The 25,000-nt window shown below is 37.1% G+C and overlaps 6 non-coding genes across 6 annotated transcripts; 1 reads left to right on the forward strand and 5 right to left on the reverse strand.

The window, feature by feature from the left end:
- Nucleotides 1-5,494: 5,494 nt before the first annotated feature.
- Nucleotides 5,495-5,567, reverse strand: TRNAK-CUU (transfer RNA lysine (anticodon CUU)). The gene has a single exon. It is a non-coding gene; the product is annotated as a tRNA-Lys (tRNA).
- A 2,183-nt stretch (nucleotides 5,568-7,750) lies between these two features.
- On the reverse strand, nucleotides 7,751-7,823 carry TRNAK-CUU (transfer RNA lysine (anticodon CUU)). The gene has a single exon. It is a non-coding gene; the product is annotated as a tRNA-Lys (tRNA).
- Nucleotides 7,824-12,797: 4,974 nt separating this feature from the next.
- Nucleotides 12,798-12,870, reverse strand: TRNAK-CUU (transfer RNA lysine (anticodon CUU)). Its single transcript has one exon. It is a non-coding gene; the product is annotated as a tRNA-Lys (tRNA).
- Nucleotides 12,871-14,606: 1,736 nt separating this feature from the next.
- Nucleotides 14,607-14,679, reverse strand: TRNAK-CUU (transfer RNA lysine (anticodon CUU)). The gene has a single exon. It is a non-coding gene; the product is annotated as a tRNA-Lys (tRNA).
- A 5,272-nt stretch (nucleotides 14,680-19,951) lies between these two features.
- TRNAK-CUU (transfer RNA lysine (anticodon CUU)) lies at nucleotides 19,952-20,024 on the forward strand. Its single transcript has one exon. It is a non-coding gene; the product is annotated as a tRNA-Lys (tRNA).
- A 2,454-nt stretch (nucleotides 20,025-22,478) lies between these two features.
- TRNAK-CUU (transfer RNA lysine (anticodon CUU)) lies at nucleotides 22,479-22,551 on the reverse strand. Its single transcript has one exon. It is a non-coding gene; the product is annotated as a tRNA-Lys (tRNA).
- Between the last annotated feature and the right edge of the window lie 2,449 nt (nucleotides 22,552-25,000).

The raw sequence follows: 25,000 nt of genomic DNA on the forward strand, positions 1-25,000 counted from the left end.
TTGTAGTCAAGTTCTCGCGATACCAAGATCGTGAAGCTGTATTCCAGCAACGGCGTAACTTAACCGGCACCAATATCTACGTAAACGAGGACTTGTGCCCAGGAACGATGTAAATAAGACGCCAGCAACTAGACGCCTTAAAGGAAGCACGTAAGCAAGGAAAACGTGCATTCTTCAACTACAGGACTCTGGTAGTGAAAGAACCGACCCCTCCCGGACGACCACTGAAGCGACATCCGCAAAACGCTCAGCCCACCACCACTTCACCTCGGGACGAACCTACCACTCCACCACCGAGAAGATATCCCGAAGTCAATTTCTTCGGCGAACTTCCAGTAATGTCCCCAACCCCCAGAACATCACTCGCAGCGCCAGGCCCCTTGACCTCGCAAGTACCTCCTGACACTATGAGTTCTGCTGACGGACATTCATCAGCCTGCCCTTCAAACCCCGACGTACAAGGAACGCGCCCAAGGAAGCCTCCCTCCTATTACCAGGCATGTTGAAGTTCTCATGAATTACTTGTTTTCTTACAATAGATAAAGATCATCTGAATTATATTCTACCACAATGTTTTTCCATTTTCTAATGTAAATGACGATGAGTTATATAATGCCATCTTCAGTGCAACTTCTCTTAACTCTACCATTCCTTTCAATGTACTTGATAACATGAACCTTGAAAACTATAATGAAAACAAAGGCAGTCATGATGACACGGTATCTCATAATGATTTTCTAAGTGTACTTAACTTTCAGAATTGTAAATATGTTTTTCCTGAATCTCTCAATCACGAGTCAAACCAACAGCCTTTGTATTCAGTCCTAGCCTATAATATCCATAGTCTACCAGAACATTTTGATGAATTTCTGACGGAATGCATTGCACCATTTAAATTTAATTTAGACGCTATCTGCTTATGCGAAACGAAATTAACTGATGATATCCAACATCTTTATAACATCCCAAATTACACTAAGTATACCAATAATGTAACACGTATAAGTGGAGGCACTGCCATATTTGCCAAAAACTCATGTCACTCCTTTGCAAGAGATGATTTAACATTAAAAGAACCAATGATAGAATCGCTGTTTGTTGAAATTCATCAAAATACAAACAGAGTGATTATTGGGATATATTTCCGACCAAAGACCTCATTTACCACATTTGTAGAGAAATTATATAATATATTAGGAATTATTAGCAGAGAAAACAAAAGGTGTTATATTACCGGTGATTTTCATATAAATCTTTTAACTAGACAAAACCCAAATGTAAGAAAACTTGAGAATCTATTTCATGAAAACATGTTTTACAATTGTATAACAAAGCCGACCCGAGTGCATCGTGCATCAGCTACATTGATAGATCACATTTGGACAAATGACATATCAAATTTAACTGAGTCCTCCATTATATATTCATACATATCACATCATTTCCCTGTGTACGCCAGATTTTTATACGATTCAAATAAATCAACAAGTAAAAAGATTGAAATTCAATATCATGATTACTCTGATATGAATACAGAATTATTTTTAAATCACTTAAGCTCAATCAACTGGGATCTTGTTCATGTCGGGAATAATGCTAATGTGAAGTATGAAAATTTCATCACAATATTCATAGCATCTTTTAACAAATTTTTCCCCACAAAAACTAAAATGGTTAAGACCAAATCCATTAATAAGCCCTATATCACTCCTGACATCAAAGTTTTAATTAAAGAAAAACACCAACTGCAGAGAAAATTTTCCAAATATCCTTTCACCTATGGAGATGCATTCAGGAATATCCGCAACCAAGTATCTCATGCCATCAAGGTCGCAAAATCCGTCTATTATAAACAAAAACTTAACCAGTACTCGAGCAACTCTAAAAAAAACTTGGGATATCATCAGATCTATCTTGAATAGAAATATCCAGGAAAACAATATAAACAATTTTAATTCAAACAGTAGATTAACCAATGACGCTGCAGAAATTTCAAAAGCGTTCAATAACCACTTATAATCCAACTGGTGATAATAATGCCTTTAAACGTTTCTTACATGGTCACCAAAGAAACAGCATGACAATGGCGCCAATCTCTGAATCAGAATTTATCAATGCTGTTAAATCAATGAAAGAATGCTCACCAGGACCTGATGGCATACCGATGATGCTAATAAAAAAGTATCTCATGCAATTGCTCCTGTAATGGTTGACATTTTCAATGCCTCATTTCGAGAAGGAATTTTCCCCGACAAAATGAAAATGGCTAAAGTCATTTCAATTTTCAAATCAGGTGACAAAAGCAAGATTTCTAATTATCGACCTATTTCCCTCTCTGGATTCAGCAAAATTCTAGAGAAACTTGCTTTTACAAGATTAAACAGATTTTGCGGTGACAGTAACATCATAAATGACTCCCAGTTCGGCTTCTCGCAGGGAAAGTCCACAGAAACAGCACTCATTTCCTTCACTGAGCATTCTAAGGGATTTTTATGACAATCAGTATTCCATTGCAGTTTTTTTTAGATTTCAGCAAAGCATTCGACACTGTCGACCACAACATCCTCCTGGATAAATTAGACACTTATGGAATTAGAGGAATAGCAAATAAATGGTTTAAAACATACCTTAGCAATAGATCACAATTTGTCTATTATATTAAACATAAATCTCACACACTCGCAGACAAACATGGTGTACCACAAGGGTCAATTTTAGGCCCTTATATTTTTCTACTTTTCATAAATGATTTTATTAATTGTAGTAACACTCTAAAATTCACGCTATTTGCGGATGATAGCAACCTGATACTAAGTGGACCAAATATTCATGATCTAATTAGCAGTGTTAATGAAGAACTTAAACAAGTCAGTAAATGGATTTCAAGCAACAAACTCACTCTCAACCTCGATAAAACTCACTACATCATATTTCATAGGAACAAAAACATCCCTGATAATATTCCATCACTCAATATAAATAACAAAATTGTTAAGCAAGAAACAAAGACAAAATTTTTCGGTGTCATAATTAAGTAAACGTGGAATGATTTACCATGTTCGTAATACCCTCACAACTCACGCATTAAAACAAATATATTATTCCTAATATACTGCCACGTAGTCTGGGGAGCTGTTCCAGCCAATCGCACGAAGTCCCTAGTCATTACCCAGAAAAAAATAATTCGAAATATAGCATTCCTAAGAAAGTATGACCACACAAATGATACATGTTTCAACCAAAAATTGCTTAAGTTTAAAGAAATCAACGACTACTGTTCTGCAATATTTACTTTTAAATCCGTCAACCTCTCGCAAAATGATATGTTCACTCATAGATCGAACTCTCGATATGAATTGAGAAACGATACTCTACTAAAATATCCATTATGCAGATCTGATCAGTCCAAAACTTTCATTAATTATCATGGTGTTAAGGTATGGAACAGCCTCCCAGACCATATTAGACAAAAACAAACTCTGCCAAGCTTTAAGATAGCTTTTAAGTTTTACTTGATATCAAGATATTATAACTCTTAAAAATTATTTGGAAAAAATGTAATCAGCAATCATAAATCATACATCATGTAATTTTACCGGTGCCAATATGTGTATAATAACTAATTTCAATCGAATTATATATGTATATTTAACTAAACCATATCAAATATACCTGTGTATAAGGTAATTTGTGTCATATCAAATATATGTGTATAAAATGTAATATTTTGTCATGTTAGTTATATTCATGTGTGTAATGTAATGAATAAGTATTATGTTCGCATAATGTAATACTGCATCATAATCAATATATATATATATATATGTTTATATATATAAACATATATATATATATATATATATATATATATATATATATATATATATATATATATATAATGTGTGTGTGTAATGTAATATTGAGTTATATATGCATGTGTAATATGATATTTTGTCATATCAAATATATTTCTGTGTACAAAGTAATATAATATCATATCACATTTTCTTTTTTCTCATTGCATATTTATAGTATCACCTATATATGTATCTCGATAACTGAAATTAGCCGATATCAAATATATGTATGTGTATCTATTAGGTAAGAATATTGTATGAAGCCTTCAAGAGAACTTTTGTTCTCAAAAGGCTTAGCCAACACTTGTACAAATTGTATCTTAATATGTATAGTTTAATGGCTAAATAAAATGTTTCAATTTCAATTTCAATTACACATTACCAAGCATCTTTACATGGAAAAGGTACTGGTGAGATAATGTAATGGACCGGGAGGGTGAAGACCTGTAAATCGGTGGGGGGAGGGGGGGTGTAAAGGTTGTTATATACGACTGGGTTTTTCGTGTAATGGCAATATCAAAAGTTATCATAAAGAAATTGGCAATAATATTACATTACTACCAGGAATATATGATTATTTTTAATGTTCTGTAAAGTAATACTTCTAATAATTATAGCACAAACTAGTTGTAAAATTACGAGCAAAGTTCTTTACTAAGCACTTTACCTTTTGATTGATGTTTATAACAAAGTTTGTCCAAAATAGATAACAAGCATTACGAGAACAGATTCAGTATAAACCATTTGATCTTTTCATATGCCGATACTGGATGTTCTTCATGAGTTTTATCTTTTAATAGGTAAGGCAAGGAATCTATAACCGTAAAATCATTTGACCGATATATTAAGTTTTGGGTCATTTTCGTATTAATACAAATCAGTACCTGACGTATAAGATTATTAGGCTGGAGTAGTTTGTACCACTAATTTATTAATCAAGCACTTATACGCTGTGCAACATCATGTGCAGGATCGCCATATAAGCAACTGCCTCAGCTACATTACCCAATCAATTTATCTTGTATTTCGTTCGAAACTTGGTATCCTTGTGGCAGTAATCTGACATTTAAAAAAGGGTTTTGTTGAATCAATTCTATTACTATAGCAAACAATAGCTGTCCCTCTTTGACAATGCACTCTCAAATGTTGATCTGTCTTTAAGTACGTCTTGCATAAAATCTGTGGCGCTTGACAAAGCTTGTTCTAAACTCGCCTGAAATCCTTTCGATACTGTACTCAAAATATATTCACAACCGACTACTTTACCAAAGTTTCGAGAAAACGCTAGATTATTACATGCAAGAGTGTGGGCACGTACGCCTATTTGTGTGCGTGTGGAAATGTGCATGTCTAGTTTATGTTTATCCTGCGCTATAGACAAATGGGTGTTTTGCAAAAAAGCACTTTTCCATGTGACTAAGAACTTTGGCAAATATTTTGAACCTTCGTTTCATAACCTACATTAACCTTTATCCAAAGATAAATTGATGCCACTGCGATAAGGTTTTCAGCTAGGATTTATTAAGTGTCAGACGTGTGCAGATGTTGAGCCACTGGTCAAATATCAGTCCGGGTCAAACAGATGCGCGCAGGTGGTGAGCGACTGGCCCAATATCCACCCGGGGTACTAAAGAGAGCGCCCAACGTGGGGCTCGAACCCACGACCCCGAGATTAAGAGTCTCGTGCTCTACCGACTGAGCTAGCCGGGCTTGATAGGAGGTAGCATTGTATAGTTTGAAGTATTATAGAAAGTGTGTGTGTTTCTCTTACACCGGTACGTGTTTTACATATTTGCAACCAATGCCTTTTACGTGTGCAAAAAAACAATGGGAAAATTAATAAGTTGTAATTTATAACTAACCTTTAAAGGTCATTCTTAGCGTAATTGCATATACGATTAATATGTGTAGACTATTTATAAGGATTAAATAAAAACTATTAACGAATATTTTTGTGGGCCTGCCGAATTTTGTGAACTTTCCTTAATTGAATTCCACATAAAATATCAAATCATTTGATTCAGTAATTACTGAATATTGCTTAAGAATTAGAAAAAAGATAATTTGTGATTAAGTGTATTTAAGTAAAGTGCAGCGGCAGCTTGCATCGACTGCACAGTATCTCAAGCCAAACCTGCTTGACCTCGGCCGGGCAATCCCGCGTCTGTTATGGGTTCTGTGTATTTGTTCTCAATCTATGTACCTTTGCCTCAACACTTGATTCATTCATCTTCCAGGGGTAACAACTTCCCCGCCTTATATAAAGGTACAGACATCCATAAATTTAAAACTTTGTTTTTAGAGTAATATGAAATATTCATACTGTAGGAGGGTGAGTGCCCCACGAACCCACTACAGTAAGCTACTACAATACTAACTAGGTGGTTAAGTTCTAAAGCCATTCTTAATCTGAATATCTCAACTGGACATGCCGAGGCATATAAAATGTTCTTCTTTAACGTTGGCCCTACTCAATAGAGACTGTCATTGAGTACGGACCCTCTTGCTTTGACGAAATTCATTTGCATTTTTTGCAGCTTTACTAAGAAATGTACGACTCGTAGTGGTTGTGATTGTAGACATATGTTCGAAGATACACTATTCGATCACTTTGCAGTGGTTAGTTACTAACGCTTGTTTTAAATAAACTATTGCAAGTCCTCTCGTCCTTTCGAAGAGCGGCCCCGAATTGCCTCTCTTCTGTATCTGTGTCCCCCCCCCCCCCCCCCCATCTGTCTCCATCATTCCTTTCTCCTCTTTCCCTCTCTTTCTTCCTCTTAGTCTTTTCCCCCTCACCCGCATTTTTCTCTTCATCTAACTTCCCCTTTTTTCTCTTTGTCTTTCCTTCATTTACTTTCATCTCCCTTCCATTTATTTTTTCGTCAAGCCTATTATGCCTTTACTCTAGATGAGTACCAGCCCACCTGCAGAAGTGCTATTTATATCAATAATCTTTGCAAACTTTTGCAAGTATATGTAGTTGTAGATGAAGCAGTAGGGATTAATCGTAGATAGCATTAGGGATAGACAAGCAGATGTAGTAATAGGGATAAATACACTTCAGTTGACTTGCTCTAAGTTAAACGGGCCAGGTAAGGATTTCGCAGAAGTATTCCTATAGTAAAGTCAGTATGCATATGCACATCTAATGAGGCTAATAAACATTCAGATTTTTTTTATAATGACAATAATATCAACAGTTATCATAAAGCAATGTTTTGGTAATACCAGGAATATATGATTATTTTTCATGTTTTGTAAAGTAATACGTCAAATAATTATACCACAAATCAGCTTTAAAATACGAGTAAAGTTCTTTACTAAGCAATTAAACATTTGATAATCTTTATATTCATGCTTGTCCATAAGCTATTACCTCAGCTACATTATCCAATCAATTTATCTCGTATTACGTTCGAAACTTGGTATCCTTGTGGCAATAATCTGAGATTTAAAAAGAGGGCTTTGTTGAATCAATTCTATTAGCAAACAATAAATATCCCTCAAATGTTGACTCTTCGATCGGCTTGCATTAAATCTGTGTCGCTTGACAAAGCTTGTTCTAAACTCGCCTGAAATCTTTTCGATACTGTACTCAAAATATATATTCACAACCGATTACTTTACCAAAGTTTCGAGAAAACGCTAGATTATTACATGCAAGAGTGTAGGCACGTACGCCTATTTGTGTGCGTGTGGAAATGTGCGTGTCTGGTATATGTTTTTCCTGCGCTATAGACAAATGAGTGTTTTGCATTACCAATAAAAGCACTTTTCCATGTGACCGATGTGTGCAGATGTTGAGCCACTGGTCAAATATCAGTCCGGGCCAAACAGATGCGCGCAGGTGGTGAGCGACTGGCCCAAATACCCAACCTGGGTACTAAAGAGAGCGCCCAACGTGGGGCTCGAACCCACGACCCCGAGATTAAGAGTCTCGTGCTCTACCGACTGAGCTAGCCGGGCTTGATAGGAGGTGGAATTGTAAAGTTTAAAGTATTATAGAAAGTGTGTGTGTGTTTGCACTGGTCGCAGAGAGAGGATTGGCGGCAAGACGGACACAGCAACGGACGGAGAGACGGAGTTAAGAGGTAGAGCAGCAGACGGATCGGCTACTTTTTTATCGTTATTTTCTTCCACCATTTCTTTTACAAGATAAGTTACGTACAAACCTATGTGGTGCTTTTTCAATAAAGTGTTTTAAATTAAATTATCCTGTGTGGATTATACGATCCTTATAAAGCCTCTTCATATTTAACGTATATTTGAAAATAAAATCTTTGCATCTAAGTATAAATTCGACTTGTCTCTTTCCGTAAAATCTTCCCATGCTACCAACCCGTCTAATTTTAAAAGGGCACATCATCATATGCCTAATACAGAGCAGAATCGCCCTTACACACACTCTTACACTATTACGTGTTTTACATATTTGCAGCCACTGCCTTTTACCGTATGCAAAAATACAAATAATGGTAAAATGAATGAAAGTGTCATGTCAAAACTAAGCCTTAAAGGTCATTCTTAAGTAATTTCATATACGATTAATAAGTGTTGATTATCTATACAGATTAAATAAAAACTAAAGTTTATTAATGAATCTTTGTGTGGACCTGTCGAATTTTGTGAACTTTCCTTAATTGAATTCCACGCAAAGTATCAGATCATTTGATTCGGTAATTACTGAATCTGCTTAAGAATTAGAATAAAGTTAATTTGTGATTAAGCGTATTAAAGTAAAGTGCAGCGGCAGCTTGCATCGAGTGCACAGTATCTCAGGCCAAACCTGCTTGACCTCGACCGGGCAAACCAGCGTCTATTGTGGGTTCTCTGTCTTTGTTCTCAATCTAAATGCCTTTGCCTCAACACTTGATTCATTCACCTTCTAAATGTAACAACTTCCCCGCCTTATATAAAGGTACAGACCACCATAAATTTGAAACTTTATTTTTAAAGTTATAGGGAATATTCATACTAACTAGATCGTTAAGTTCTAAAGACATTTTTAATCTAAATATCTCAACTTGATATGCCGAGTTATATAAAATGTTCTTTAACGTTGGCCCTTTTCAATAGAGACTGTCATTGAGTACAGACCCTTTTGCTTTGACGAAATTCATTAGCATGTTTTGCAGCTTTACTGAGAAATTGTATGACTCGTAGTGGTTGTGATTGTAGACATTTGTTCGAAGATACACTATTCGATCACTTTGCAGTGGTTAGTTACCAACGCTTGTTTTAACTAAGCTACTGCAGGTCCTCTCGTCCTTTCGAAGAGCGACCCCGCATTGCCTCTCTTCTGTATCTGTATACCCCGCCCCCCCTCTATATCCATCATTCCTTCTTCCTCTTCCTCTTTTCCCCCGTCTCCCGTATTTTTTTTTTTTTTTTCTTCTTCATCTACTTTCCCCTTTTTTCTTTGTCTTTCCTTAATTTACTTTCATATCCCTTCGATTTATTTTTTCGTCTAGCCTATTATGCCTTTACTCTCTGGCTCTTTCTTGCAATCTCCATTTTCAACCCTGAAGGTTGTTAAAATCTTTTGCTCGATGAGTACCAGTCCACCTGCAGAAGTGCTATTTATATCAATAACCTTTGTAAACTTTTGCAAGTATATGTAGTTGTAGATGAAGCAGTCGGGATTAATCGTAGATACTATTAGGGATAGACAAGCAGATGTGGTAATAGGGATAAATGCACTTCAGTTGACTTGCTCTTGGTTAAACGGGCCAGGCAAGATTTTCGCTGAGGTATTCCTATTGTAAAGTAAGCATGCATATGTACATATAATGAGGGTAATAAACAATTCAGATTTTTTTTTTTGTATAATGACAATAATATCAACGGTTATCATAAAGACATTGTCATTGTTTTGGTAATACCAGGAATATATGATTATTTTTCATGTTTTGTAAAGTAATACGTTAAATAATAATACCACAAACCAGCTTTAAAATACGAGTAGTGTTTTTTTACTAAGCAATTAAAAATTTGATAATCTTTATATTTATGTTTATCCATAAGCTACTGCCTCAGCTACATTATCCAATCAATTTATCTTGTATTACGTTCGAAACTTGGTATCCTTGTGGCAGTAATCTGAGATTTAAAAAGAGGGCTTTGTTGAATCAATTCTACTACTACAGCAAACAACAGATATCCCTCAAATGTTGATCTGTCTTTAAGTACTGACTCTTCGATCGGCTTGCATAAAATCTGTGGCGCTCGACAAAGCTTGTTCTAAACTCGCATGAAATCTTTTCGATACTGTACTCAAAATATATATTCACAACCGATTACTTTACCAAAGTTTCGAGAAAACGCTAGATTATTACATGCAAGAGTGTAGGCACGTACGCCTATTTGTGTGCGTGTGCAAATGTGCATGTCTGGTATATGTTTACCCTGCGCTATAGACAAATGAGTGTTTTGCATAACCGAAATAGCACTTTTCCGTGTGACCGAGAACTTTAACAAATATTCTGAACCTATCATAACCTACATTAACCTTTATCCAAAGATAAATTGATGCCACTGCGATAAGGTTTTCAGCTAGGATTTATTCAGTGTCAAATAGACGTGTGCAGATGTTGGGCCACTGGTCAAATATCAGTCCGGGACAAACAAATGCACGCACGTGGTGAGCGACTGGCTCAAATACCCAACTGGGGTACTAAAGAGAGCGCCCAACGTGGGGCTCGAACCCACGACCCCGAGATTAAGAGTCTCGTGCTCTACCGACTGAGGTAGCCGGGCTTGAAATGACAATGAATTGTATAGTTTAATGTATTATAAAAAGTGTGTGTTTGCACTTTCTCTTACACTGTTACGTATTTGCAACCACTGACTTTTACTGTGTACAAAAATGCAAATAATGGTAAAATGAATAAGTTGTCATTTCAAAACTAACACTTAAAGGTCATTCTTAGATTAATTGCATATACGATTAATAGGTGTAGACTATTTATACGGATTCAATGAAAATGAAAGTTTATTAATGAATCTTTGTGGGCCAGTCGAAATTTGTGAACTTTCCTTAATTGAATTCCACAAAGTATCAGATCATTTGATTAAGTAATTACTGAATCTGCTTAAGAATTAGAAAAGTCAATTAAGCGTATTAAAGTAAAGTGCAGCGGCAGCTTGCATCGAGTGCACAGTATCTCAGGCCAAACCTGCTTGACCTCGGCCGGTCAATCCAGCGTCTGTTGTGGGTTCTCTGTCTTTGTTCTCAATCTAAGTGCCTTTACCTCAACACTTGATTCATTCATCTTCCAAATGTAACAACTTCCCCGCCTTTTATAATGGTACAGACAACCATAAATTTGAAACTTTGTGTTTAAAGTAATAGGGAATATTCATACGAACTATGTGGTTAAGTTCTAAAGCCATTCTTAATCTATATATCTCAACTGGACATGCCGAGGTATATGAAATGTTCTTCTTTAACGTTGGCCATACGCAATAGAGACTGTCACTGAGTATGGACCCTCTTGCTTTGACGAAATTTATTAGCATTTTTTTCAGCTTTACTGAGAAATGTATGACTCGTAGTGGTTGTGATTGTAGACATTTGTTCGAAGATACACTGTTCGATCACTTTGCAGTGGTTAGTTACTAACGCTTGTTTTAATTAAGCTACTGCAGGTCCTCTCGTCCTTTCGAAGAGCGACCCCGCATTGCCTCTTAATGTATCTGTGTACCCCCCCGCCCCCCTATCTCCATCATTCCTTCTTCCTCTTTCCCTCTCTTTCTTCCTCTTAGTCTTTTCCCCCTTACCCGCATTATTCTCTTCTTCATCTAATTTCCCCTTTTTTCTTTTTGTCTTTCCTTCATTTACTTTCATTTCCCTTCGATTTATTTTTTCGTCAAGCCTATTGTGCCTGGCTCTTTCTTACAATCTCCATATTCAACCCTGAAGGTTAAAATCCTTTGCTAGATGAGTACCAGTACACCTGCAGAAGTGCTATTTAAATCAATAACCTTTGCAAACTTTTGCTAGTATATGTAGTTGTAGATGAAGCAGTAGGGATTAATCGTAGATAGCATTAGGGATAAACAAGCAGATGTAGTAATATGGATAAATGCACTTCATTTGACTTGCTCTTGGTTAAACGGGCCAGGCAAGGTTTTCGCAGAGGTATTCCTATGGTAAAGTAAGTATGCATATGTACGTATAATGAGGCTAATAAACATTCAGATTTTTTATATAATGATAATATCAACAGTTATCATAAAGACATTGGTAATGTTTTGGTAATACCAGGAATATATGATTATTTTTCATGTTTTTTGTAAAGTAATACGTTAAATAATTATACCCACAAACCAGCTTTAAAATACGATTAGTGTTCTTAAAATACGATTAGTGTTGATAATCTTAATATCTATGCTTGTCCATAAGCTACTGCCTCAGCTACATTATCCAATCAGTTTATCAGCAAACAATAGCTGTCCCTCTTTGACAATGCACTCTCAAATGTTGATCTGTCTTTAAGTACTGACTCTTCGATCGGCTTGCATAAAATCTGCGTCGCCTGAAATCCTTTCGATACTGAACTCAAAATATATTCACAACCGATTACTTTACCAAAGTTTCGATAAAACGCTAGATTATTACATGCAAAAGTGTGTCCACATACGCTCATTTGTGTGCGTGTGCAAAGGTGCATCTGGTATATTTTGCCCTGCGCTATAGAGAAATGGGTGTTTTGCATTACCAAAAAAGCTCTTTTCCATGTGCCCGAGAACTTTAGCAAATATTTTGAACCTTCGTATCATAACCTACATTAACCTTTATCCAAAGCTAAATTGATGCCACTACGTCAAACAGACGTGTGCAGATGTTGGGCTTCTGGTCAAATATCAGTCCGGGCCAAACAGATGCGCGCAGGTAGTGAGCGACTGGCCCAAATACCCAAGCGGGGGTACTAAAGAGAGCGCCCAACGTGGGGCTCGAACCCACGACCCCGAGATTAAGAGTCTCGTGCTCTACCGACTGAGCTAGCCGGGCTTGATAAGAAGTGGAATTGAATAAGTTAGTGTTATAGAAAGTGTGTGTTTGCAGTTTCTCTTACACCGGTACGCGTTTTACATATTTGCAACCACTGCCTTTTACCATGTGCAAAAACACAAATATTGGTAAAGTGAATAAGTTGTCTTTTCAAAACTAGCCCTTAAAGGTCATTCTTAGAGTAATTGCATATACGATTAATAGGAGTAGAATATTTATACGGATTGAATAAAAACTAGTGTTTATTAACGAATATTTTTGTGGGCCTGCCTAATTCTGTGAACTTTCCTTAATTGAATTCCATACAAAATATCAGATCATTTGATTCAGTAATTACTGAATCTGCTTAAGAATTAGAAAAAAAAAAATAATTTGTGATTAAGTGTTTCAAAGTAAAGTGCAGCGGCAGCTTGCATCGAGTGTCAAACCCGCTTGACCTCTGTCGGGCAAACCACTGACTAATAGCTGTCATGGTGAAGCCCGGAAATATCTCCACCCAAGCGGGGATGACGGCTTAGGGCCGGAAGAAAGAGGGAGGGGGCCCGTTCACTTCCCCTTAAGGAGACCAAGTCCCATACCCAGGTGCATGTCAGAAATAAGGTAATTCAAGGTGGAAGAAACAGCGTAGGCAAAAAAAGGATATAGGTAAATGTAAATTAAGAGAAAGAAAATAAGGAAGGGAGAGGAAAGGAAAGAGGAAGAACAGGAAAATAAGGAAGGGGGGGAAGGGGAAGGAGGGGGGGGGGGGGTAAAGTAGGAAGGAGGAGGTCGCAAGGCCTCACTGACTGTTTGTTGTACGATCTGTCTTTTGCCTCAACACTTGACCCATTCATCTTCCAAATGTAACCTCACTTTATGTAAAGACAACCATAAATTTTAAACTTTGTTTTTAAAGTAATAGGAAATATACGCACTAGGTGGCTATGTTCTAAAGGCATTCTTAATCTAAATATCTCAACTGGACATGTCTGTAATAGTAATCCGAGGTATACAAAATGCTTTTCTTCATTGTTGATCCTGCTCAATTGAAGCTGTCATTGAGTACGGACCCTCGTGCTTTGACGAAATTCATTAGCATTTTTGCAGCTTAACTGAGAAATGTACAACTCGTAGTGGTTGTGCTTGCAGTCATTTGTACGAAGATACATTAAAGCTAAAGTGTGTATACCTCTCTATTTTCTCATCACCCACATCTTTTTTTCTTCGTTCTCTTTCCTTCGCAACTCTCTTCGATTTATTTTTTCGTCAAGCCTTATTATGCCTTTACCTCCTGGCTTTTTCTTGCACTTTTCACCTCTTTCATTTCTTATTACACTAATACTCTATCTTTTTCACACACACACATCGCAGTTTATTTTTTTCTTTCTTCATCTCCCTCTTTGGATTTCATTAATTTCTAACACCTATACTGCTCTCTCATACAGTGTTATCAATTTTGCATCTTTGCAACATCTTTTTGAAGTATACAAAAATTCAGCCAGCATGTATGGAATAATCTGTTTAACCTTATCAGAGTGATCTGACTTGGGTGTATTTACCTCTATACATCTATTTCATGGAAATAACCACTTAACTAAATATCTATATTTTTGTATAGGACGAAATAAAGCAACTTTCATATAAAGAATTGTTGGTTCCAGAACGATAGCTTTTTACCCGTCTTTATCTAGGGAATAACAGGTGCTTGCGGATGGTGAATGGTTGGCCCATATTTAGATCTGCAGGACTAAATAGAGCGCCCAACGTGGGGCTCGAACCCACGACCCCGAGATTAAGAGTCTCGTGCTCTACCGACTGAGCTAGCCGGGCTTGTTAACTTTAGATATGCGCAAGCAATAGCACTGTAATGACCGTATGTTATCAAGCGAAAGTACCAAGGAGTCCCCGATTCTTGTAGCACATACCACACCTACGAGCCACTTATTTCATACACCGAAAATTAGATATTTCTCTGTTTTTTTTTTGTTTTTCTATTTTATCCTGCCTCCTTCAATGCTTTGCAGTGTCATAGAGCTTTCGACCTCACCGGGCGGCTACCTTATCAAAGACTTTTTACACTATGCTTTGGAGAGTTAGACGTATATTGTTCATAAAAGCTGAATAGGATGCTATGTGTTCAAAAGACTTTCTTTAATATCGTGATTGGGGAATCTCTGCAACTGAGGCAAAGCCATGTGTTGTAGAGTGATATACTTGGGTCGACTCTCTCTGATAAGGTCAGGCAATTCGCGTCAATGTACTCTCAAATGTTGATCTGCCTTTAAGTACTGATTCTTCGATCGGCTTGCATAAAATCTGTGGCTAGATTATTACATGCAAGAGTGTGGGCACGTACGCTTATTTGTGTGCGTGTGCAAATGTTCATGTCTGGTATGTGTCTACCCTGCGCTATAGACAAATGGGTGTTTTGCATTACCAAAAAAAAAAAAAAAAAAACACTTTTCCCAGTGACCGAGAACTTTAGCAAATATTTTGAACCTTCTTATCATAACCTACATTAACCTTTATCCAAAGATAAAATGATGCCACAGCGATAAGGTTTTCAGCCATGATTTAGTAAGTGTCAAACAGACGTGTGCAGATGTTGAGCCACTGGTCAAATATCAGTCCGAGCCAAAGAGATGCGCGCAGGTGGTGAGCGACTGGCCCAATTACCCAAGCGAGGTACTAAATAGAGCGCCCAACGTGGGGCTCGAACCCACGACCCCGAGATTAACCCATTGCAGACGGAGATAAATTTGCTTGCCCAGCCTCCAGGATAGGTTTTATTTTAGAGAGAGACCGCTTGAAGCAATATAATTTGAAGCATCCCACTCTCTTTCAGTCATTCATTGTAAAACTAGAGCGGTTTTTGTGTTTTATTTTTTTGTGTGTTTTATTGAGTTTAGTGACTTATATGTGCCATATGACAGGATCTATCAGTGCTGCAGTTGACTAAAATTGTAGTATGTTATCCATATTAGCTCATTATTTTCTTTATACTCAATGTGATAGAAGAATTGCTGTTTTATGGGAGGACAAAAGGCAACTTTATTTTTTCGTATTTTTGTGCTGTCATGAACGAATACGAAACATATAACCACCTACAATAAATATAACAAGAAGAGGTAGGGAAGAGGAATGAAATCTGTGCTTGTGACTGTGAGTGCCACAGTGAAAGGCATCCATATTGGCACAGGAGCACATTTTAGACACTGGGTATGGATTGAGTCACCTTCCTCTTCTCGTTCTGCCTGCACATCCTTCATCGGCGGTAGTTTTGAGCAAGGGTTCATCAACTTAGTGTGTGCCATCGCTCTATAGAGACAGTGCTTACTAGAGACCGTGGATGGGTGCCATTCAAGGCTCTCTCACCTGCTGGTGCTAGGAAAAAGTGGTGCCATCTAGGTTTTGGACGTTAAGCTTGCACGATATTACGGTAATTATAGTAATTATGACTGCAGTAGCCATCATCACTCATTCCTTTTTCATAGCAAAATAAAATAGCACAGTGATCCAAAATCCCCGAACGTCGTGTACGTCATGACGCCCGTCGTCAGGCCAAAGCTCCTACGTCACGTATGTCATGACACCCGTACGCAATGGGTTAAGAGTCTCGTGCTCTACCGACTGAGCTAGCCGGGCTTAATAGGAAGTGGAATTGAATAGGTTAATATGTTATAGAAAGTGTGTTAAGGAGACCAAGTCTCATACCCAGGTGCATGTCCCTCAAGAGGGTCTGGTTGCGTTCGTTAGTCCTTGTTTTAAGATAAAAAAGGATGAATCAGATTATAAAAATGCCCAGTAGCAAACAATTTAAAAGTTAAAACACTCACAAATTAACAAAAAAAAAAAAAAAAAAAAAAAAAAAAAGTAAAATGACAGGCGTCTCTGGCTGGTGTTGGCCAGTGTATCCCCCTCACAAGATAGTTTAATAATAGCATGTCAGGCTTTGTCCTAACTGGCATGTAACTCGAGTCGGTACAACCTTGCTTTTGCTGCTCCTGCGTCGCCACAAGGGTATTTCAGGTTAATCCAGGGAGGGTCAGAGAAACACCGGTTACAGAGTCAACTGATTTATTCTCAGCTCGTCGGCTATTTATAGTCGCCGAGCTACTGACGTGGCAAATAAGTTTTCACATTTAGATTAACCAATAAAAAAGAAAAAAAATCAAACATGGGTATTTGCAATCATATAAAATTGACAGAAAAAATATAAATTCCATTATAAAACAGTAAAATGAATACAAAAAAGTAACAATGATAAAATTAGCCAAGTAGCTTCAGCAAATATAAATAAAAGCAGTCTTTCCCACTTTTATTTATGATAAAAAAAAAAAAAAATGGTAATAAAAAATAAAAACATTCACACCCCCATTGCGACACACACGGGGTCGAGGCTTCATATTAGCTCAGGAAATTAAGCAACAAAATACCACGTCCTAAGCTTTATTGGACATTTCGGGCAAAATGGTTTGCAGCCTATTTCCCGACTGGGGCATGGGTGCATGTGCATGTGTATGTGGAGTCGTCCTGGCGATGTTTCATGAACCTCCCTGGATTTCATACGACCCTGAAACAGGATTAGGTCGAGGGGAGGGGGAGAGGAATAGCCGAATAGGGCTAGGGCGGATAAGGGTGGAAGAGAGGGGGGAGGGGAAATGGAAGGACGGCAAGCACAGAGGAATAAGGTAAAAGATATAACATGGGAGGTAAAGATAAGGAATAGAGAAGAACAGAGAAATAAGTAGTAGTAAGAAAAATAAGGTAAATCAAAATTAGCAAAAGCAGAAAGGAGACGGAAGTGCGGGTAAGGGAGCGAGGAGAGAGACGAAACATAGGGTAGAAAACGGAAGTAGAAAATGGGGGAGTAGCCAGCTCAAGATGCAAAAACGAAAGTAAGGGTAGTTAGAGGGTAGACTAAAGAAATGGAGTGTTAGAAATAAGGTGAATCAAGGCGGAAGAAACAACGCAAGCAAAAGTAAAGGATAAAGGTAAAAGGAAAATTGAGAAAGAAAATAAGGAAGGGGGAGGAAAAGGAAGAGGAAGAACAGGAAAATAAGGAAGGGGGGGGGGGAGATAAGGAAGATGGGGGAAGGGCAAGGACCAGGGGGGGGAGGGTAAGGTAGGAAGGAGGAGGTCGCAATTATGAGATCTATCTTTGTTCTCAATCTTCGTACTTTTGCCTCAACACTTGATTCATCCATCTTCCAAATGCAACAACCTCACGTTATATAAAGGTACAAATAGCCATAATTTTGAAACTTTGTTTTTAAAGTAATAGGGAATATTCATACGAACTAGGTGGTTAAGTTCTAAAGCCATTCTTAATCTATATATCTCAACTGGACATGCCTGTGATAGTAATCCGAGGTATACAAAATGCTTTTCTTTATTGTCGGTCCTGCTCAATTGAGGCTGTCATTGAGTACGGACCCTCGTGCTTTAACGAAATTCATTAGCATTTTTGCAGCTTAACTGAGAAATGTACGACTCGTAGTGGTTGTGCTTGCAGCCATTTGTATGAAGATACACTAAAGCTTGTTTTAACTAAGTTCAGGTCCTCTTGTCCTTTTCTTTTCTCATCACCCGCATATTTCTTTTTTTCTTTCTCTTTGTCTTTCCTTCGTAATCTCCTTTCGATTTATTTTTTCATCAAGCCTGATTATGCCTTTACTTTTTGGCTTTTTCTTGCAATCTTCGCCTCTTTCATTCCTTATTACACTAATACTCTATCTTTTTCACACACATTGCAGTTTATGTTGAATTTGTACGATCGCTACCTATTGCTTGACGCGCATTTGCTTGACCTTATCAAAGAGAGCCAAGTATATCATTCAACAACACATGGCTTTGCCTCAGTTGCAGATTCCCCAATCACGATATTAACCCACTGCGTACGGGTGTCATGACATACATGACGTAGGAGCTTTGGCCTGACGACGGGCGTCATGACGTTCGGGGATTTTGGAATACTATGCTATTTTATTGTGGTATGAAAAAGGAATGAGTGATGATGGCTACTGCAGTCATAATTACTATAATTACCGTAATACCGTGCTAGCTTAACGTCCAAAACCTAGATGGCACCACTTTTTCCTAGCACCAGCAGGAGAGAGAGCCTTGAATGGCACCCATCCACGGTCTCTAGCAAGCACTGTCTCTATAGAGCGATGGCACACACTAAGTTGATGAACCCTTGCTCAAAACTACCGCCGATGAAGGATGTGCAGGCAGAACGAGAAGAGGAAGGTGACTCAATCCATACCCAGTGTCTAAAATGTGCTCCTGTGCCAATATGGATGCCTTTCATTGTGGCACTCACAGTCACAAGCACAGGTTTCATTCCTCTTCTCTACCTCTTCTTGTTATCTTTATTGTAGGGTGTTATATGTTTCGTATTCGTTCATGACAGCACAAAAATACGAAAAAATAAAGTTGTCTTTTGTCCTCCCATAAAACAGCAATACTTCTATCACATTGAGTATAAAGGAAATAATGAGCTAATATGGATAATATACTACAATTTTAGTCAACTGCAGCACTGATAGAGCCTGTCATATGGCACATATAAGTCTCTAAACTCAATAAAACACACAAAAAAATAAAACACAAAAACCGCTCTAGTTTTACAACGAATGACTGAAAGAGAGTGGGATGATTCAAATTAAATTGCTTCAAGCGGTCTCTCTCTAAAATAAAACCTATCCTGGAGGTTGGGCAAGCAAATTTATCTCCGTCTGCAATGGGTTAAAGAAAATCTTTTGAATACATAGCATCCTATTCAGCTTTTATGAACAACATACGTCTCACTCTCCGAAACGTAGTATAAAAAATCTATGATAAGGTAGCCGCTCGGTGAGGTCGAAAGCTCTATGACACTGCAAAGCATTGAATGAGACAGGATAAAATGAAAAAAAAAAAAAAAAAAAAAAAAAAAAAAAAAAAAAAAAAACCAAAAGAAATATCTCTTTTTCGGTGTGTGAAATAGGTGGCTCGTAGGTGTGGTATGTGCTACAAGAATCGGGGACTCCTTGGTACTTTCGCCTGATAACATACATCCATTACAATGCTATTGCTTGCGCATATCAAATGTTAATAAGCCCGGCTAGCTCAGTCGGTAGAGCACGAGACTCTTAATCTCGGGGTCGTGGGTTCGAGCCCCACGTTGGGCGCTCTGTTTAGTCCTCCAGATCTAAATTTGGGCCGGCCATTCACCATCCGTAAGCACCTGATATGCCCTAGATAAAGGCGGGTAAAAAGCTTATCGTTCTGGAACCAACAATTCTATATATGAAATTTGCTTTATTTCGTCCTCTACAAAAAGATAGGTATTCAGTTGAGTGGTTATTACCATGAAATAGATGTATAGAGGTAAATACACCCAAGTCATATCACTCTGTTAAGGTTAAACAGATTATTCCATACATGCTGGCTGAATTTCTGTATATTTCAAAAAGATGTTGCAAAGATGCAAAATTGATAACACTATATGAGAGAGAGCAGTATAGGTGTTAGAAATTAATGAAATCCAAAGAGGGAGATGAAAAAAGAAAAAAAAAAAGCTAGAAGAGAAACGACTGAAAAGAGAGTATATAAAAGCGAAAGGGTAAAATAAACCATAAAATTACACATACATTAATATGTATATATACATATATATATATATATATATATATATATATATATATATATATATATATATATATATTACATGTATATATATATATGTATATATATATATATTATATATATATATATATATATATATATATATATATATTACATGTATATATTACATGTATATATATATGTATATATATATGTTACATATATATATTTCATATATATATTACACACATATATATGTATATATATATATATTATATATATATATATATATATATATATATATATATATATATATATATCATAAAGACCCTTGAACTGATCTTTTGCCGCGAAGTCGAGGTCGAACAGCCAGAGTTGCAGGTTTGGCCCGCGACCAGAGGTAAAGACGCAAGGTTCCCAGGACAAACCACGGGAGGGAGAAAAAATGAGAATGTTACTGTCGTCATGGTGATGAGAAAGATATCCAGAGGGAGAAGTTTATGGATGGAATTACTAGAGCGATAGGACCAGGTCTAAAAACAAATTTTGTAGAAAAGAAACGTTAAGCATTTAGTCCAGATTTGAATTTTGGCCAGCCATTCGCCATCCGCAAACATCTGGACAAACCTAAAAGCTTCGTCGGTTTAGAACCTACAATTTTTTAGATGCAAGTTCAATCAAATCATCCTGAAGGTTGTTAAAATGCTTTGTTTTAGTATCTGCCCACATGTAGAAGTGTTATTTATATCACTAACATTTGCAAACTTTTGCAAGTATATGTAGTTGTAAATGAAGCAGTAGGGATTAATAGCATATAGTATTAGTAGGGATAAACAAGCAGATGTAGCAATAGTGATAAATACACTTCAGTTAACTTGCTCTTGGTTAAACGGGCCAAGCAAGGTTTTCGCAGAGCTATTCCTATGGTAAAGTAAGTATGCATATGTACATATAATGAGGGCAATAAACCATTCAGATTTTTTTTTTTTTTTTTTTTTTGTATAATGGCAATCATATCAATTATCGTAAAGACATTGGTAATAGTATTTTGGTAATACTAGAAATATATGATTATTTTTCATGTTTTGTAAAGTGATAAGTTAAAAATTATAGCACAAACCAGCTTTAAGATACGAGTAAAGTTCTTTACTAAGCAATTAAACAGTCGATATCTTTATATTAATGCTTGTCCATAAGCAACTCCCTGAGGTATATTGCCCATTCAATTAATCTTGTATTTCATTCAAAACTTGGTATCCTTGTGGCAGTAATCTGAGATTTAAAAGAGGGCTTTGTTAAATTAGTTCTACTACTGTAGCAAACAATAGCTGTCCCTCTTTGACAAAGCACTCTCAAATGTTGATCTGTCTTTAAGTACTGACTCTTCGATCGGCTTGCATAAAAGCTGTGGCGCTTGACAAAGCTTGTTCTTAACTCGCCTGAAATCCTTTCGATATTGTAGTCAAAATATATTCACTAACCGATTGCTTCGTGAAAACGCTAGATCATTATATATATGTTTGTATGTATGTAGGAGTGTGTGTCTACATGCGCTTATTTGTGTGCATGTGTAAAGGTGCGTCTGGTATATTTTGCCCTGCGCTATAGATAGGTGAGTCTTTGTCAGCACACGCGCGCGCGCGAGAGAGAGCGTGTGAATAATTATGTGTATAAAGCATTGGTTATACTTGTGTATTTATGTTTATATATACATGTGTGTGTATATGTGCACTGTAACTTGCTTTGTATCTTTGCAATTACCTGCATTGTCGAAAAAGACTTTTTGCATGTGGCCAAGAAATATAGCAAATATTTTGAACCTTCGTTTTATAACCTACATTAACCTTTATCCAAAGATAAATTGATGCCACTGCGATAAGGTTTGCAGTCATGATTTATTAAGTGTCAAACAGACGTGTGCAGATGTTGAGTCACTGGCCAAATATCAGTCCAGGCCAGACAGATGCGCTAGGTGGTGAGCGACTGGCCCAAATACCCAACCTGGGTACTAAAGAGAGCGCCCAACGTGGGGCTCGAACCCACGACCCCGAGATTAAGAGTCTCGTGCTCTACCGACTGAGCTAGCCGGGCTTGATATGAAGTAAAATTGCACAGCATAGAGAATTTTTTCTCCGGGGCCTACTACTCTTCGCAAATTATTATAATTCAATAGCATTAAAATGATAATAATGGGATTATTTCTATTCTCTCGGTCATTGTCATCATCATTATTTATACTATCATTTGATTATTACTGTAAATGCGGGTTTTTAAATTAATAGTTGTTTGCAGTAACATCAATAAATTTATTCTATTAATTAGAATGATTGTAAACATTCCAGTAAGATGAAAATACACGAGAGAAAACAAGAGAAAAATACATGCATTACATGCGTTCCATACTCCTTGACTTCAGTATGATTCAATTTAGATAAAAGGCTTGGATACTTATCGTAAAAGCAGCTACTGCAACAAAGACTATCAGACTCATCATTTAACGCTGTCATCCTAGACAATCTTCGAGTGCGAATTCTTTTTGACGAAGATCAGTAGCATTATCTGCCGCTCTGCTGAAACGAACATTACTCGTATGTGATTGCAGTGCTTGGTAAAGCTTGTTCAAATCATCCTCAAAAAGCCATGCTGCATTTGTAAACACAGGTATTTCATAATCGTATGAACCTATTGCACTCTCCTGTTCCCTTCAATCCATCTTCAGTAATAAACCGAAACACATCGTCAGAGCACATGGAAGCTCTGATCTCTGAGTTATAATGAACTATCTAATGTACGTGAAAAATATATTTGCTTAGCCTAAGCTACTGTATTGCATTAGCGGGTCCCCCATATGCGTAGATAGCTAATATACATATAAAATATATTTGCACAGCCTAAGACAACTGCATCGCATTAGCGTGCCCCCACATGCGTAGCTATATGAGTACATATATGTGGTATATATGCACGTGCATGTATGCATATATAGAAAGTTTGCGTGCGTGTGTATGTGTGTGTGCACGTGTGCGTGTGCGTGTGCACTTTCTTTTACACTGTCACTTGTTTTACATATTTGCAACCAATGCCTTTAACCGTAGGCAAAAATACAGATAATAGTGATATGATCAAATTTCCATTTCATGACTAACCCTTAAACGTCTTAATATAATTACATATATGATTGACTATCAATACCGATATTTTTTTTTTTTTTTTTTTTTTTTTTAAACTAAACGTTTCCAAATCGTCTCCTTCCTTTCTTAGATTCCACACAAAGTATCGGATCATTAGAATCTGCTTTAAATAATGTATATGCTATTTAGCGTTTTAAAGTAAAATGAGGCTGCAACTTGTACCACGTGAACATCATCGTAGTGATTGTGCTTGCAGTCATTTGTTCGAAGATACACTATTCGATCATTTTGCTGTGGTTAGTTACTAACGCTTGTTTTAATTAAGATACTGCAGGCCCTCTCGTCCTTTCGAAGAGCAGCCCCGCATTCCTATCTTCCCTTTCTTTCGCTCTCATTCTTCTTCCCTTGCTTTCTCTCCTCATCCGTTTTCTTTTTTTTTTTCTTTTTTTTCTTTCCTTTTTTTCTCTTCATCTTTCCTTCATATACTTTCATCTTCCTTCGATTTATTTTTTTCATAAAGTCTATTATGCCTTTACACTCTGGCATTTGCTTGCAATCTCCATCTTTCATTTCTTATTCAACACTCATATCCTCTCTTTCACACAGATATATTGCAGTTTATATTGACACAAATCGCTTGACCTTTCAAAGAGAGTCGACCCAAGTATACCACTCAACAACACATGGCTTTGCGTCAGTTGCAATGTCAATTACAAACTATCCTTCTACATGTGGCCAAGCTCTCCTGGAAAAAGGGTTCTCGAGGGCGGTTTTATAAAGGGCGTTTTACACCGGGTGTGATCATATCGTCTTTTTTTCAGTATAGCTTTTCAAACTGGACGTGATATCTCGTTGGCGCCACTACCTCGCTGATCGCCGACTCCGCGACTTTTCTCGGCGCTGCTTTCATCCCTTGTCTTACAACGATCAAAACAAAATGAGAGGAATATTACACCCCATATAATAGAAATAAACCGACAAATGGGAAGAAAATGCAAAAACAGTGAGTTGAAATTAGAGTGTAAAGAAACAATCACACCCTGTCTTATTTCACAACCTTTACACGTCCCTCAACCCACCAATTTACAGATCTTTATTATTCCCGGACCATTATACTTCCTTACCAGTACCTTTTCCAATTGCAGATAAACAGTAATGTTTATGATAGTAAAGAAAAAAATTAGCATACATAGCAGCCTATTCAGCTTTTATGAACAATATATATATATCTAAAGCGTAGTGTAGAAAATCCATGATAAGGGAGCCGCCCGGCGAGGCCGAGGACTCCAGTGTACTGCAAAGCATTGAACAAGGCAGGATATAGATAAATTAATAAATCGATAAATAAAATATATTTCAAAGAGAAATATCTTGGTTTCAGTGTGTGAAATAGATAGCTCATAGGTATG

This window comes from Penaeus japonicus, unplaced genomic scaffold (assembly GCF_977035675.1).
Source record: "Penaeus japonicus unplaced genomic scaffold, GWHDUDI00000001_assembly GWHDUDI00000017, whole genome shotgun sequence".
NCBI classification, from domain to species: domain Eukaryota; kingdom Metazoa; phylum Arthropoda; class Malacostraca; order Decapoda; family Penaeidae; genus Penaeus; species Penaeus japonicus.